The sequence below is a fragment of the Blennius ocellaris genome (genome assembly GCF_963422515.1).
Source record: "Blennius ocellaris genome assembly, chromosome: 20".
Taxonomy (NCBI): Eukaryota; Metazoa; Chordata; class Actinopteri; order Blenniiformes; family Blenniidae; genus Blennius; species Blennius ocellaris.
The window spans coordinates 4,846,015-4,860,898 of record NC_137669.1 but is presented as its reverse complement, the minus strand read 5'-3'; positions in this window follow the sequence as shown (position 1 = coordinate 4,860,898).

The following is a 14,884-nucleotide window of genomic DNA, read 5'->3' as shown; positions in this document are numbered from 1 at the left end:
GTGATACTGGCCCTGTATTCACTTGGTGTCTGACTGATACCAAACCTTGCAGTTTCGAACCATACCATACCATACCATACCATACTGATGCAGTTCGTCAGATTTTGAAATGTGCATGCATTATTCTCTCCCTCTAGCTCATTGGTGTCAAACATGAGGCCAGTGGGCCAAAACTTGCCGTCAAGATGTTCCACTCCCGCCAAATAACCACCAACTCCACTAAATTACCCAAAGAACAAGACAAGAAGTGTCAGAAAGTAGGTAATTAAACTTCCTTCATGAAGGAAAGAAAAATAATTAAACATTAAGGGGGTGTTTTATGTAGGGAAACAGAAATGTGACGAAGCACTGGAAAGATGTATTTGATTTCAATGGTACTGGACAGACTGACAGACAGACAGACAGACAGACAGACAGGCAGACAGGCAGACAGACAGACAGGCAGACAGACAGACAGACAGACAGAGTTCACTTGCAGACATGCAGTCATATCCAGAGAGCCAGACCAGTGAAATTGTGCAATATTAATCTTTATAAATATGAAAAAAAAAAAATTCAATTTGTTTTAAAAGGTGTACGAGTTGTACAAAAATTAATTGTCTATATTTATTCAAACACCTTTGTTACCTAATCTCCTTCCATTTGTGATTTTTATCTCCACTTTTGTATTTTGTTGTATTCAAAATACAATAAATGATTTGGCTTCCGTTCGACATGCCTGCTCTAAGATGTGAAGCAGCACTCTGGATAAATGTTTCTACCCAAACGGATTGGCTTTGACACTAAGACCAATTACGGCTCCCAGCTTCAGCATCATTGATCCTTCAACTTGTTGGATTTTGTACTTTTACTAAAGCTGTCCAGTCCTCCATGAATAAGTAAGAGACAACATGGAGAAATAAAATCTAATGCTTACTTTTCTCATTTTACACACTCCAAGGTCATACATGGAGCAGAATGGATGCGTTGGTGGACTGTCTGTATGGTGTATGTGGTAAATGAATATAAACACATACTGTGTGTATGATTGGTAGACTCATTGAACGTGCACCTGTGTTTGTGTATACACAATCAGTCTTAAACACCCTCAACCACAGAGTTGTGATTTCCCATTCATGCATAATACAGTAGTGTTTCCATGCACATCGTGGCTTTAGAATGTATTGAATTCTGTGTGAGACACAATTTACATTTATTTGAAACGAACTTGTGTTCTGGGGATAATGACAAACGTTCACAGGTCTACAGTGTTTAATTAGTTCATATAATTTCTGTGCAGACTGAGCTCTCTGAGCGTTCATTTGAGGCTCTCTACTGCCCCTCAGTGGCAGTGCGGGTGACGACAAAGAGAGGGACACTGAGCTGAAAGTGGGTCCATCAGCAGGAGCCCTTTCTTAGTCTAATCATCTGTTTTCCTCTCGCCGGTCGTATTGATTCAAAAACACTTATGTGAGTGAAAATTGCTGTGAACGGGCTGCGAGGAGGAGACCTCCTGACGATTGATTTCTCCTATTCAGGTAGCAGTAATGAACCTGCCGTGCCATTTGGTGGAGTCCAAGGGGTCAAAGGTCAGAGATGGTCAATGTATACAAAGCAGGAGCAGGGGGTTCCCTGTAGATTAGGTCTGTAAGCGTATAGAGTTGCATGCGTTAGGTGCAGGCCGACGCTCTGTGGACAAACGCACACGAGAATAAAAAAAAAAAAGAAAAGAAAAAGAAAACAGAAAAGATGCAGGTCATTTGTCTGTCTGCTGGTGGAGTGAAAACTATTACGATCGACCGCAGGTGTACCCAGGCATGCATCTGCGCAAAACAAATGAAGGCAAAAATTGTCTGCAATAAACACTTATGGGAGGCCGAAGACCCGCTCTGACTATCAGCGCTCAGCTTGATCTATCTCTGACCATTACAGTGTTATTAGTGTTGGGGGTTGCAAGGTTGTTCTGACTCCTCTTGTCATTGACAGAATGGATAGCCTGTGAGCTGAATTTCAATTGGCTCATAAAAGGAAGAGTTACTCCTCTTGGCAGGTGGAGGAGTTCCAATGCGATAGCTTGGGCTCTTGCCTTCTGCTTATGTGGACTTCTGCCGTCCCCTAACATCCACGGCCACAGTCTGAGGTAAACAGGGGCAGATGGAAGGAGGTAAACATCGGGGTGAGGCTTATATAAGACGCCATCTTTGCATCTGACCATTTTTCATGCCCCTCAGGTTTGAAATAATGGTAACGACTGAGCGTTGCCCCGGAGCCTCGGTCTTGTGAAGGAAGAGAACCCTGCAAAACAGCTGGGAGTGTGAAACTCCACTAAAAGTCAAAGTAATGAAATTCTTAGCAGCTCCCCGTGGCACGTTTCACTGACATTTTTTACAAACTGCAGTATAACAGGACCTGCAGACCACAAGTCCTGCGAAGTTGAAGTGAAGCTTCAACCCCGAGCCCAGTGCCACGACTTTGACAAAATACTAAAGTGGAAATCCGGCCGACGCGATGACTTGACATCTAAGTGACTTGTCAGCGTGTGTCATTTTGTCCTGGGACATTATGTCTGTGGCGCCAACTTCATCAGTTTGCTCAAACCACAAATACCAACTTCCTGGAGAAGTGAGCAATATTATGGGCGGTCAACACTTTGGTTGATCCAATGTTTCAGATATTTCATGTTCTGGTGATCGTGAATTTCTGTACAAAAGTTCGAGAAAAGCACCTGAGAGTTGTGATATTTCCATTAAAACACATTCTTAGCATCACATAGATTAAAGACACTAAAGTCTGGGAATTCTTTGAAAAAAAAAAAGTTTTCCTAATGAAGCCTGTACTGATCATTTAATAGCAAAATAAACTAACCCAATAAACTCACCTAACCCAATCAAGCTCATGTTTTCCGTGGCGAAAGTCGCGGCAGCGAATCTCGTCGTCGTCGAGATTCAACGATACAAAACAAAATCAGTTATGTGAACGTTAAAAAATTCCATCCGACAATTTGCTTCTGAAACTGAATGAAAAATGATTTAAAGGTCAAGAAATGAATCATAAGTGAGCAAAAAAATGTGAATTTGATTTACTATGTTGAATAAGTGAGCAATGAACATTTAGACAAAGTTTCACTTCAGCCTCACAAATATGTGACAAAGAGTCAAATAAAAACACGATCCACCATTTTACAACTCTCATAAATCTGTCTTATATCGGCAGTAAAATATAAGAAATATATTAGATGGGCAAAGATGTACATTTCCCCATTCCACAGAGAATATTACTTAGTTTTGAATTCGATTGCGGCTGACATTGCCATCCTTAACCGTCCCTCAGTAAAATGTCTTTCACAGCAAATAGTGATTTTCTTGTGTTCGAGCTTCGGCTCAATGGAATCACAGCAAAAGTGATCACATCAGAGGAGACACTACACGGATGGTATCCGCTTTTTGATTAAAAACCTTTCATCCCTATTGTATACTTGCTCGGTAAACAACGGAAGGCAGAGATAAAATGCACGCGGCCACGGGACAAATAAAAGCAGAGGAGGAATTTGTCAGATTAAATGCGATGGTCTTCACGCTGTCGGTGGAGGGTTTCCCTCGTTCATCGGGAGGTTTTGGCGAGGAAGTGAGCGAGAGAGTGGAAGAAGATGGCCGGGTTCAGCGCGCGGGTCACGCTCAGTTTAGCATGGCTACGAGGCCGGGGGAAACCTTTTTTTTTTTTTTTTTTTTCCCCTTCTTCCTCCCCACGAAAGCTCTCAGAACTGTCACACCTGCTTAGGTCTGTAACACCAGCCCCTGACACCTCCGCTCTCCTCCCTCCATTTCCCACCTCTCGCACACTCGTCTCGCACTCCCCGTCACCTCCTCTCAACACTCACCACACACAGAAAATAAGCTCTCCCCTCAGTCCTTTCACCAGACTGCCTCCCCTCCGTCGGGGTGATTATTTGGGCTGCTGGCTTCCTGGAGGTTGTCTGATCTCCGAGAAGTGCTGAAAGGACGGACGCATTTTTTTTTTGCGTTCTGATTGAGATTTGAGTTTGGAAACGAGTCGAGGAGTCTCGTACCTTTGCCTTAAAACAGGCATCTGAGGGTTTTTACTAGGGTACACTAATACTAATACTAATACTAATACCAGGATCGGGTCTGGGGGTCCAATACTTGCACAGAGAACTTGTACTCCTGAAAGATCCCAGATACAGCCCATGCTCGCCAACCCTACAGCGAATGTTGGCGAATTAGACAGATTTAGTCTTTACCGTTAATAAAAATGAACAAAAGCCTTTGTATATTGTTTGAGTATGAATGAGTCTTTATGGCTTTTAATAAGTACTTGTATCGGATCTTGGCAAGTCGCTAAAGGCTAGTGTTTGTACTAGGGCAGGGCGATTTGGCCTAAAAACAAAAATATGATTTTTTTTTTTTTAAAGAAATATTCAAGTTTCGATTCGATTTTCTATTTATTTTCTCAATGAAACTTAAAAATGACTGCAGACATCAGATATATTGTCGAAATTGCAACTTTATTGCTGTGATTGTCCTCGGAATTAAAAATGAATATAAACAATCCCAAAATAAAAAGTAAATGAGGCTCCGTCATTCAATAAATTCCGGGTTTGAGCAAAAGTGCAACAGCTCCTATAGAAACCCACAAGGACTGGTAGAACGGAACGCAAAAAATTTGATAAATCTATAAAAAAAAATGTTTGCCCAGCCCTAATTTGTACTCGTCCTTTAAAAAAGTGGCATCAGTGCATTCCTATCATTCGCATATTCTGCTGATGCCACACAAATACTGGTACAGTCGTAGTCTCCAATGAACTCCATCGACCCAAATAATTCACCAGAGGTGGAAAATACATGACAGGTGAAATAGTGGAATGTTTTTCTTCCATAAATAAACGTGACATAATGATTTGTGACAACCATTTTCCACTTTTCAAAACATGTGATGTCTGATGGCTATTTCCAGCGGGATAATACGCCATGTCACAAAGCAACCGACCATTTCAAACCACTTTCTTGAACATGACAATGACTTTACTGGATACAAGGTGTTCCAGATGGAGTATTTTGTCAAAAGACATTCCCATGCTGTGTTTGACTCTGATTCACCAAGAATGTTTCGGTACAATCGCTAAGTAAGAAGCACGTCATCTGCAGTGCCATTTTGTATTTGCTGTTGCTATTTCACTGCTTTATGCACCAAAACTCACGCAGACATAATATATCTTAAGATAATTGTTGATTTGTGACTATAACACCATTGCACAAGGGGTCCCTCGTCCCTCATAACACCTCAGCCTCTCTTGTTCAACCACCTCCAGAGCTTTAACACGGACAGCGCGACTTGTTATGTTTCTTTTCAAATACCCAGAGATTACTGCGCGCATCATATTTCCAACCTGTACGGCTGTACTTTGCGCAGTGACAGTTTAAAGCCGACGACTACCTGTATCTCACTTGCACTGGGCCTTTAAGGATTGATTTTGTTTTGATATGTATGCGTTGCCTGGTGCAGTAAGTAGGTCACTTCTCAGCCCAGGAGGCAGAGGAAAGTGTTTTTACTCACACAGGAGATATTATTTCATTCATTATTTTCTTTACTCTTCAGATTTTTCAGGGAGTGTGGTTTTCTGTGTTGTTGTTTTTTGGGTTTTGTTTTTTTTTTCTGTATGCCACTACATGTATAAGGATGGATGCTCATTTGACATGTATGAAAAACACACTTAACACCCAAGGGCTTTTCCTCTCTCGCCTTCACACCTTGATCTGAGTGTTTCCTATCTACTGCTTGAGGCAACATCGATTTTCGGTACCGGACTGCCTTCATCCAATCCAAATATAGAGCCAATGTCTTTAAAGGTATATACCTATAGATTGTGCGTTGTGGCTCTTCAGGTACAGTATTTGGAGAATGTGCAGGTTATGAAATTACATTCAGTCCATCTTATGCGTCATCAGTTAGCAACTCGTAGCTGGTGCAAGTATTTAAGCTCTCAGACTATTTAAAAAAAAAATTATAATCATTTTTTAGAACGCTTTGTTAACGCCACAAATGTAAATGCAAAACTTGGTGTCCGTTTATACTAGAACGTTGCTCGAAGCCACTGAAAATGCAACTTTTTGAAAACACGTCCGAAGGTGGAACCTGTCTCTGGACAAACAAAGGAAAAATGCAACTTTATGCAAAAATGTGCAGACTGTCTGTGTGGAAACGGGGAAATAAGCAACTGTTTGAAAACGCTCTGGGTCTGTCTCTGTGGAAATGCGGGTAAAAAAATTCTACTTTTCGAAAACTTTCAGGCTGTCTCCTTTGAGACAGGACAAAAGACCACTTTTCAAAAAATACTCAGACTCTGGGAAATGTAATTTAAAAATTACAATTTAAAATGTTCAAGCTGTCTTCATGGAAATGGGAAAAATGCAACTTTTCTAAAATATTCAGACTGTCTCAGTGGAAATGGGGAAAACTTCAACTTTTCAAAAATGGTTAGACTGTCCCTGTGCAAAAGGGGAAAAACGTAACTCTTTTGAAAACAGCTCCCAAGGTGGAACTTTTCTAAAACAGAACTTTTTAAATACCTCAATCAGTCTCCATGCAAATGAAGAAAAATGCAACTTTCTGTGGAAATGGGGGGAAATGCAATTTTTCTAAAACACTGCTATTGTACAATACTGTCATAAGAAATCGTTGTTTGCACATGCAACAAGCATTGATTCATAGCAGTGAATGCGCTGTGGCGTTCGCCCATGAATAAAGTGTACCTCTACTACCCCATCCTCTGGATCACATGCAGAGACACATTTTATTTCTTAAATACAGATACCGGGTCGACCAAAAGACTAAAGCGAATAATAACTCTGGTGAACAAAACGTTTACTCTGATTTCTGGTTCTCCATTAAGAATCGTTACCACTCTTGCTGTTAGCAAGGCCATTTACAGACTTACTGCTACATATAAAATGTGTTTGTTAAAGGCCCATCATTACTGTTTAGGATTTCACAGTTAGCAGGGAATGATACTCATAACATTGTCTCAGTGGAACTCTGGCACTCAACCCCGTTTTCTGACGGAGTAGTGTTATGAAATGTCACTTCATAGGAACCTTAAGCAGGAGTGAAGTCCTTCTCTGCCATCCTGGGGCTTTATGGTGTTATTATTGTGGCATGAATGTGTTTTTCGTCACAGTTAATCACATGTCCCTCAGCCATCATTCTGACTCTGAAGCTGAAACAAATCCTCCGGCGTGCGATTGACAAAAAAAAAAAAAGAAGAAGAAGAACAGATTTCCAAAGTCTCCGGGTCTGACCAGGACGGCAGAACTCGAAAGGTGGAAAGAAAATCTGGTTTCCATAGCAATCAAAGAGGTGGCGGTGGTATTAGATATGGGGATAATGGCACACACTTTTCACACAGACTCTCCAGAAAGGCAATCACAGTGTGGCAGTCGCGGCTGCTCACATGAAAAATGACAGAAATAGTCGTGCGATAAATGGAAAAAAAAAAGGGAACTTTTTGTGCGTTCCACTCTCCACTGGTTACCGAAACAGACAGACGCAGGTCCCTCAGTCCTGATTCTGGAAAGGTACAAGCAGAGGAGGCTTGAGAAGATGTTCTGACAAGAAATACACGGCAATGTACAGACTTAGACAACAATATTTATAGGTTGTCAAATGGTGTGTCATATATTTATCTTTGGATTTGAATACAGGGTACTAAGGGCCTGTTTACGCAGCAGAGATTTTAAGTGGAAATGCAAAACTTACAAAAAATACAAAATGCCAGTCATTAACATATTTTGTGGATATATCCTAAAATCCATTTGTCTTGGGGGAAAAATATGTGCCATTGTGAAACATATTATAGGATATGATATCCCCTTCTTGTGATTGATTGTTGAAAAAAAAAAGGGAAAAGTGGATTACGTTTCTTGAAAAGAAGAGGATCCTGCTTTCCTGAGACTGCACAATGGTAGACACTAATTTAATTTAATTTAATTTAATTTAATTTAATTTAATTTAATTTAATTTAATTTAATTTAATTTAATTTAATTTAATTTAATTTAATTTAATTTAATTAATTTAATTTAATTTAATTTAATTTAATTTAATTTAATTTAATTTAATTTAATTTAATTTAATTTAATTTAATTTAATTTAATTTAATTTAGATACGTGTATCCCTAGCCTCTTTTGTGTATTCTGACTTTTTGTTTACTTTAGTTTTGTGTTTGTTTTTGTTCTATATATTAAATACAACCAGAAATAAAGAGTTAAAAAAAAGAGAAAATACAATACTTTAGTTATGTTTTACATTTATGTTTATGCAACAATTATTTGGAGCAAACAAAGTCACAACTTTTTAAAATCTGCTCCCAAGGTGGAACTCCATTACCATGTCAGCGAGCAAAAAACGAATAAAGGCTTTCTGAAAACTCTTGGGTCCTTGTTGAAGGAGGAGATGTTGCTACTGCGCAGGCACACCACGGCCATAGTCAATAGTTCTCCTCAACGTGTACAAGTAGATGGACAATAACAACAACGGTGGCCTCCAGAGTGTCATGACTTGGGTGATTTATTTTGACAGTCACCTTGAATAACAATCCAACTTACATGTCAACTTGCGAATGTCTGTGTACACGCCGTTGTTCATGTTTATAGGACAGTGCTCTTGGCACGCATTTGTGTCTGCTTTCATAACAAAAACGCCCACAGCGCCAACTTGTGGCCTACCATTGCTAGGTAAGTGGACATCGTTTTCAGTACGTTGCTGTGTAAATGGTAAACTTTTCTAAAACGAAAATGATGCGTTTTGACTTTAAACCTAGTCGTCGTGTAAGTAGGCCCAGGTTCAGTCTCACTTTAATCATGTTTAGCATGTAGCATCACTGGCGTGTGAGCCCCGAAACTCTTTAGCATGTAGCATATAGCTCGGCGTTATGAGCTGGGATGCTAAACTAATGAGCGACATCGGGCTAACTCTGCTGGTCCAAATGTCTCAGGTGAGGAAGTTACTGGTGTTCTTTCATCTCCTCTTGATAGTTTCTCAGAACATAATCCACAGTCTGTCTTACTTTGGTAAGTCTCATTAATAATTGAAAATGGCCGAACCAGTGACATTGCTTCTTCTCTCTCGTTGACCCGCTGCTGTGGTGGCAGTCAGATGACGACCCATAATACTTTCACAAGTACGAGTACTCTGTGCAGTATCAGACCTGATACTGGTATCGGTTCATTGTTTAGTTTCTATGAACATGATTATGCATCTTGTGTTTGCATGGTTCACAACAGTAGAAAGACAATTAATTGCCTATCTTGAGTTACTGCATCATGTTAAATTAAAATTAGACCTCGAACGAGCTGTACAGGATCACGACTATCAACTGACTTGATGAACGAAATGATAAATCCTCCCAAAGGTACAACAAGGATCTATAAAACATTTTTTTTTTCTCTCATATGGCCTTTTCACTTGGGTTCCTTTCATTTCTGCCCTGGACGGTGCAGATTCTCCCTCTGTCTGTCTGTCACGGCCAGATCTGAGGCTCTTCTGCCATGGTGACCCAACAACATCAAACAGAGCTGGCAGCCCATATAATATGTCAGACCAGCGTCCTTCCTCTGCTGAAAAGCCTCCGCCAAGCGCATATACTGACGAATAACCTCCAAACCCAGGAAAGGATTTAACACTTGGTTTTAGGCTCTGATAATTACAAATGCATTTAGACCATCAGAGGCTGGCGTACGGATAACGATCAGAGGCCTTTCACTGCCCTGTGAAGAAATTTCACGATAGCCGAGATCACCTCCACCCTTCCTCCAATCCCCCCTCCCAATACGTGCTTCCTGCCTTTGGGGCACTTACACAAATACAGCCATAACTCATTCCACATTCAGCGGATTGATGACTGTAAATGCTATATACCCTTTCTTTGTGAAGCTCCTTCAAAGCGGCACATTCTTCTCGTGTGGAATGGGGGAGTTGAAGCGTGAATAGAGAGCCTGCCTCTGAGCTTCTGTTCCACGCTTCCTTTGATCCGGGTCTGGGCGTGTGTGACTGCGTGCCTCCACTCATAGGTGTGTTGGCGTAAACAGGAGCACTGCGTTGTGAGGGAGCCCGGGACCGGTGATCAAATACAAACCTCTGAGGTACGACCTGATGCTGGCTGGATGGTTGGAGGGTGAACTGTGTATAAAGAACATGTACAACATTTTCAAAGGATGTATTGTGTTGAGTGTAACGGATATACTGTAAACAATTGATCATCCCACAAAGATAATAATGAAAACCCGTTATATGCGGCTGTGATATTTACCGTGTATTTCCTCAGCAGTAAAGTGTTTCTCTTACATTCAGTTCACTTCCTGGCCATTAGCATTCCTGCACGTTTCATTTTCTTTTTGGCAGCTTTGTAATGTGCCGTTTGTTCTCCTTCGGCGAGGCAAGACGAAAACTGTGTGCGTTCACCGTATGTCTGCACTCTGTTTTGCATTCGGCTCACCAGCCGATGGAATCCTGCAGCAGGAAGCCTTGTCACACCTCCTAATTCAAAACACACGGCTTTGTTTTTCAGCTCGCCGCTCCCCGGACGTGCATAAACAGAACCCCACACCTTGTGATTTTTCGTGTAAGGCTCAGACGAACGTCGAAAGAGGCCATCAATCAAAATGCTCGGGGAGTTCGTCCTCGCTCTCCCCTGTCTTTTCACACATCTTTAGAACCCAGACTCGCGTCTCCGCCGACATCTAAGCGCAGTCTGAAGGTTTGGCGGCCGCGACTCCCGCCTCCTCACACCCAGGTCACCGGGTCATCCTTGACTGTCGAGTCAAGATTTGTCTGGTGTGGCCTTTCATGAAAGTACACGTACGTAAAAAAAAAACAAAAAAAAAAACACACCAAATAAAAATGCACTGAAACACAAGCTGTGGGCGAAACGGAGGGTGAGCCCTCTCGACTCAAACAGCATCTGGATGCAGACAGCCGGCCTGATGAGGGCTGATGTGGCCTCGGGCATCTGAAACTCTGCATTCTCAATGGACTCGCTCAGCTACCTGCACTGCTTCCTACAGTAGCAAGGTCAAGCAAAGCGCCCAACCTCAGCGGCTAAAGTTGTACTTTAGATGAATTTTTAAAAAGTGCCTCCTTCTTCTTCTTCTTCTTTTTTTTGTAAGACTTTTGCAGGATTCCATGGAACTCTTTGCAGTACATCCCATCTGCTTCATTCTTCATCCAAAGACGGCGTTCGAAAAGTCACACGTTGTAACCCCCAAAGCCAACTTCGGCCTCGCTTCCACGACGCTTTAGGTCAAAACGTGACGCTCTCATTTCGTGATGTGGGTCCGACGACGCTGCTCACATTTACTGAAACTACAACTGTTTGAAAATGGTTTGGAAGTCAGTTGGAACTTTTAGAGAGAAAACTAAACAGGGGAAACCACAACTTCTCAAAAAAAACGCTGATACGGCACATGCACACCGCAGCCATAGTAAACAGTTCTTCGGCACATGCGCGAGCAGATGGACAATAACAATAACGTTTGCCTCCAGACTGTCATGATTCCCAGTACATATTCTCCCGGGACCTGGTAGTTTTACTTTTGAGATACACTCATAATAGCAATGCTATTTTGTTGTCGGCCCGTACAAATGTTTGTGAACTCGCCAATCTTAATAGCTTATTGCTCTTAGCGCATGTGTGTGTGTATGGTTTCATTACAAAAACAAACAACAGCATCAATTGTGCTTTCGTGTAAACGGGACAGCATTATCAAAACGTTGCCATGTAAACGGCGTCGAAGACAGTTAGTTGTGAGATCTTTCTGTCTGATCCTTTTCTCTCTTTCTGCTGCTTCACGATGAACGGTTCAGCAGAAAGCCTCCACCTCCGGGCCTGGTTCTGCAGCCAGGGCGTGAGCCTGGGGCCTCGCCTCCGAAGCTAAAATTCACAGCGTCGTGTGTAATCTTCGTGCGGAATTGCTCATGATGACCAGAAAATAAACACTACCAACTGGTTTCATGGGGTTTCGACCAATCCTTGTACACCCCGAGCGTTATGGCAGTGAACTACTTCGCCTCACATACCGTCTCAACGTAAAACTTCTAGTGGTGAATGGGTGAACGCTACACCCTGCCTTATGTGTACCGTAGATACAGTAGTATTTTGTAATATTTTGTAGTTATTTGTGTTGCGAACACCTGCTGCAATTGCCCGTTATCTTTTGGATATTGGTCCAGATGCACTGAAACAAAGCAAAGCTGTCCAACAACGTATACTCTCGGGTCAATAAGCCACTGTTAACTGGTTCAGCCCACTCATGAAATTGTGTGCACCGTGACCTGCTCCATCTCAGTTCAACATTTCTGAACTGTTTTCTGCAAATTGACTAAACCTCCATCTTTGTTCTCAGTGTACGCTCGCTGAGAACTTTGAGCACTTGAAACTCCAAGCAACTCCTCAACTTCGGCGAACTCGTCAACTCCCACAAGCACTTCGACGTGCAACTTCTACAAAAGTTTTCAGGGGAGGGGAGCAAATTAAACTGCCTCCGTTACGAAGGTTTTTCACCTGCTGCTGCCTTTGCAAAGCGCTCCGCTGAGGACGATGCTCTCTCTTGTAAACTATGTAGTCAAAGTCTCTCCCCGTTTAAAGGTTAAGTAATGCCAACTGCCCACACCTTCACCGCACACAACTGACCTCCGTCTGCCAAGAGCACAGCAAACTCAGTCAAACATTTCAGAGATTCAGTCACCTCTAAACTTCAAGTGCTTCCCACCACCGAGCTCATCCCTGCAAGTTAAAGCCGCGTGAATTTCATTAAGATATTCCGCCCCCGCCACTCGCTCCTTGCGGTCTGGAGAGTGATATGAGCCGAGGAGTTAATAAGCGTATTAATTACCTGTGCAGGAGACAAACCAGTTCCCAGAGCGAGCCCTCATGGACACCCCCCCCCCCCACACACACACCCCCCCCCTCCACCCCCACGTCCCACTCCACCCCTCCCTTTCCTCCTCCATCCTCCCACACGCCATCCAAGGACCATCACAGTCGTGTTTAAATGAGCCATCATTGTCCACCTGTCTCCAAGGTCAGTCAGCGCTCTGCTGTTAGCACATTGCCGGCTAGAGGAAGTCTCTCAAGCCGCACGGTAATGAGAATAATTACAATAATACAAGGTCGAGCTCGACGACAGAGGACATAGAAAGAGAGAATGAAAGCGGTGAACAAAGAAACGGTTGCGATCCACCCGGGGGGGGGGGGGGGGGGTGGGGGGGCGAGGGCCCGTTTGCACGTCGACGATTTCAAGTGAGAACGCAAAAAGTTTTCGTTGCATTTTGAGGCGTTTGTTTCCGCAACATTGGCACTCGGAGCCACTGACAATGCAACTTTTTGAAAACGAAATCTCCTTGTTGACGGCGGGAATGCTGCTAAATTCACCACCGCGCTGAATTGTGTCACGTCTCCTCACGTGTCTTTGTAAAGTCTTCGTCTCTTGTATGTGGCTTCCTGTTTTATTTTGATACTCACGGTCTCGCCCTTCTTGTCGCCTCTTCCTGAGTGCATCTGATTATTATGTCAATGCTTCTCACTTGTATCTTGTGTCGCCTCCTTGGTTAATGTTTCCTTCTGCTCATGTGCCTGTAAACAAACATGGCCGACTCATAGCGTTATGAGCCGTGGTCAGTATTCTAGTTTTATCCTCCAAATCAGTAGTTTTAGAATTGAGACTCTCCCCTGATAGCATCAGATTCATCATCAGTCCATACAGATGTCGGGTGCTCTCCATTTTCTTTACGCTTATAGCGTATTGTTCTGTGCACTCATGCCTGTGTGGTTTCACTACAAAAATCATGGACATCGCCCTCCCGTGGCCGGGCATACTAACTACATTGTTGTCAGTGTGTCCGCTGTTGCAGTGTAAACGCACTCCTTTTTTTCTTTTAACAGATTAGATGCCGTCACGTGAAACATTGTCGTGTAAACGAGGCCCCAGTTTCTAACTATCTCCATATCACCGTTTTACGCATACGCGCTCTCAAGAGACTTGACGCGGAGTGACGAGTCGACGAACCTGTCCGGACGCCTCGCAAAAAAAAAAGGGGAAAGCTTCAAAACCTCACCTATTTTCTCAGCTATACGTCTGCCACTCACACTCGCACGCACAACACGAGCAGCTGTGTGATATCTTCACTGAATTTTAACAGGGATGCCTCTGACGCTCGGGGCTCGCCGGGGCAGAGGTGCTTTCTCACTGTGAGCTCTGGCAGAAGGAGCCAACAGCACTGCCACGGAAGAAAAAAAAAGAAAAAGAGAGAGAACATCAGCTCAGTGTGTACAGCGCATACAGCCAGGGGTCGGCACAGGTCGGCACTCGGGGAGTAGCCCACAGTCCAAATAACAAGCAGAACAAACAGCCAGATTTCATTTCTCAGCTCCTACTCGGGGAAGCTGAAGGCAGCCGGCGTTCTACTGTCACGACAACACGTCTCTAACGTTCCAAACGCTGCATACTTTCGCGGTAGTTCAGGTATAACTCTTCTTCCTTTCAAAGGAAAACCGTGAGAAAACCTCAAGTGATCGCTGGGGTTACGAGGGAATCGTTGATTGAGGTCAGTTTGCAGGTAGGTAGACGCAGTTTTTTCTTTTATGTGGAAAGACAGGAAACACTCATTGACTTGTGCTTCATTGTATTTTGGCAATTTATTTTCGTAGAGTATATGTTTCATGCTTTACCGTTACACGTCTTCATTTTGTCGAAAGATTGTGACATGAATCACCAGCATAAGACAAAATTCACAAAGAAAAACAGCAGTTCTCAAGACCTATGTTTATATCGAGCAGAATTAAGAAGAACTTCACAATAGGATTAGTTTTTCATGTGGCCTCCTCTGGGAAATTAATC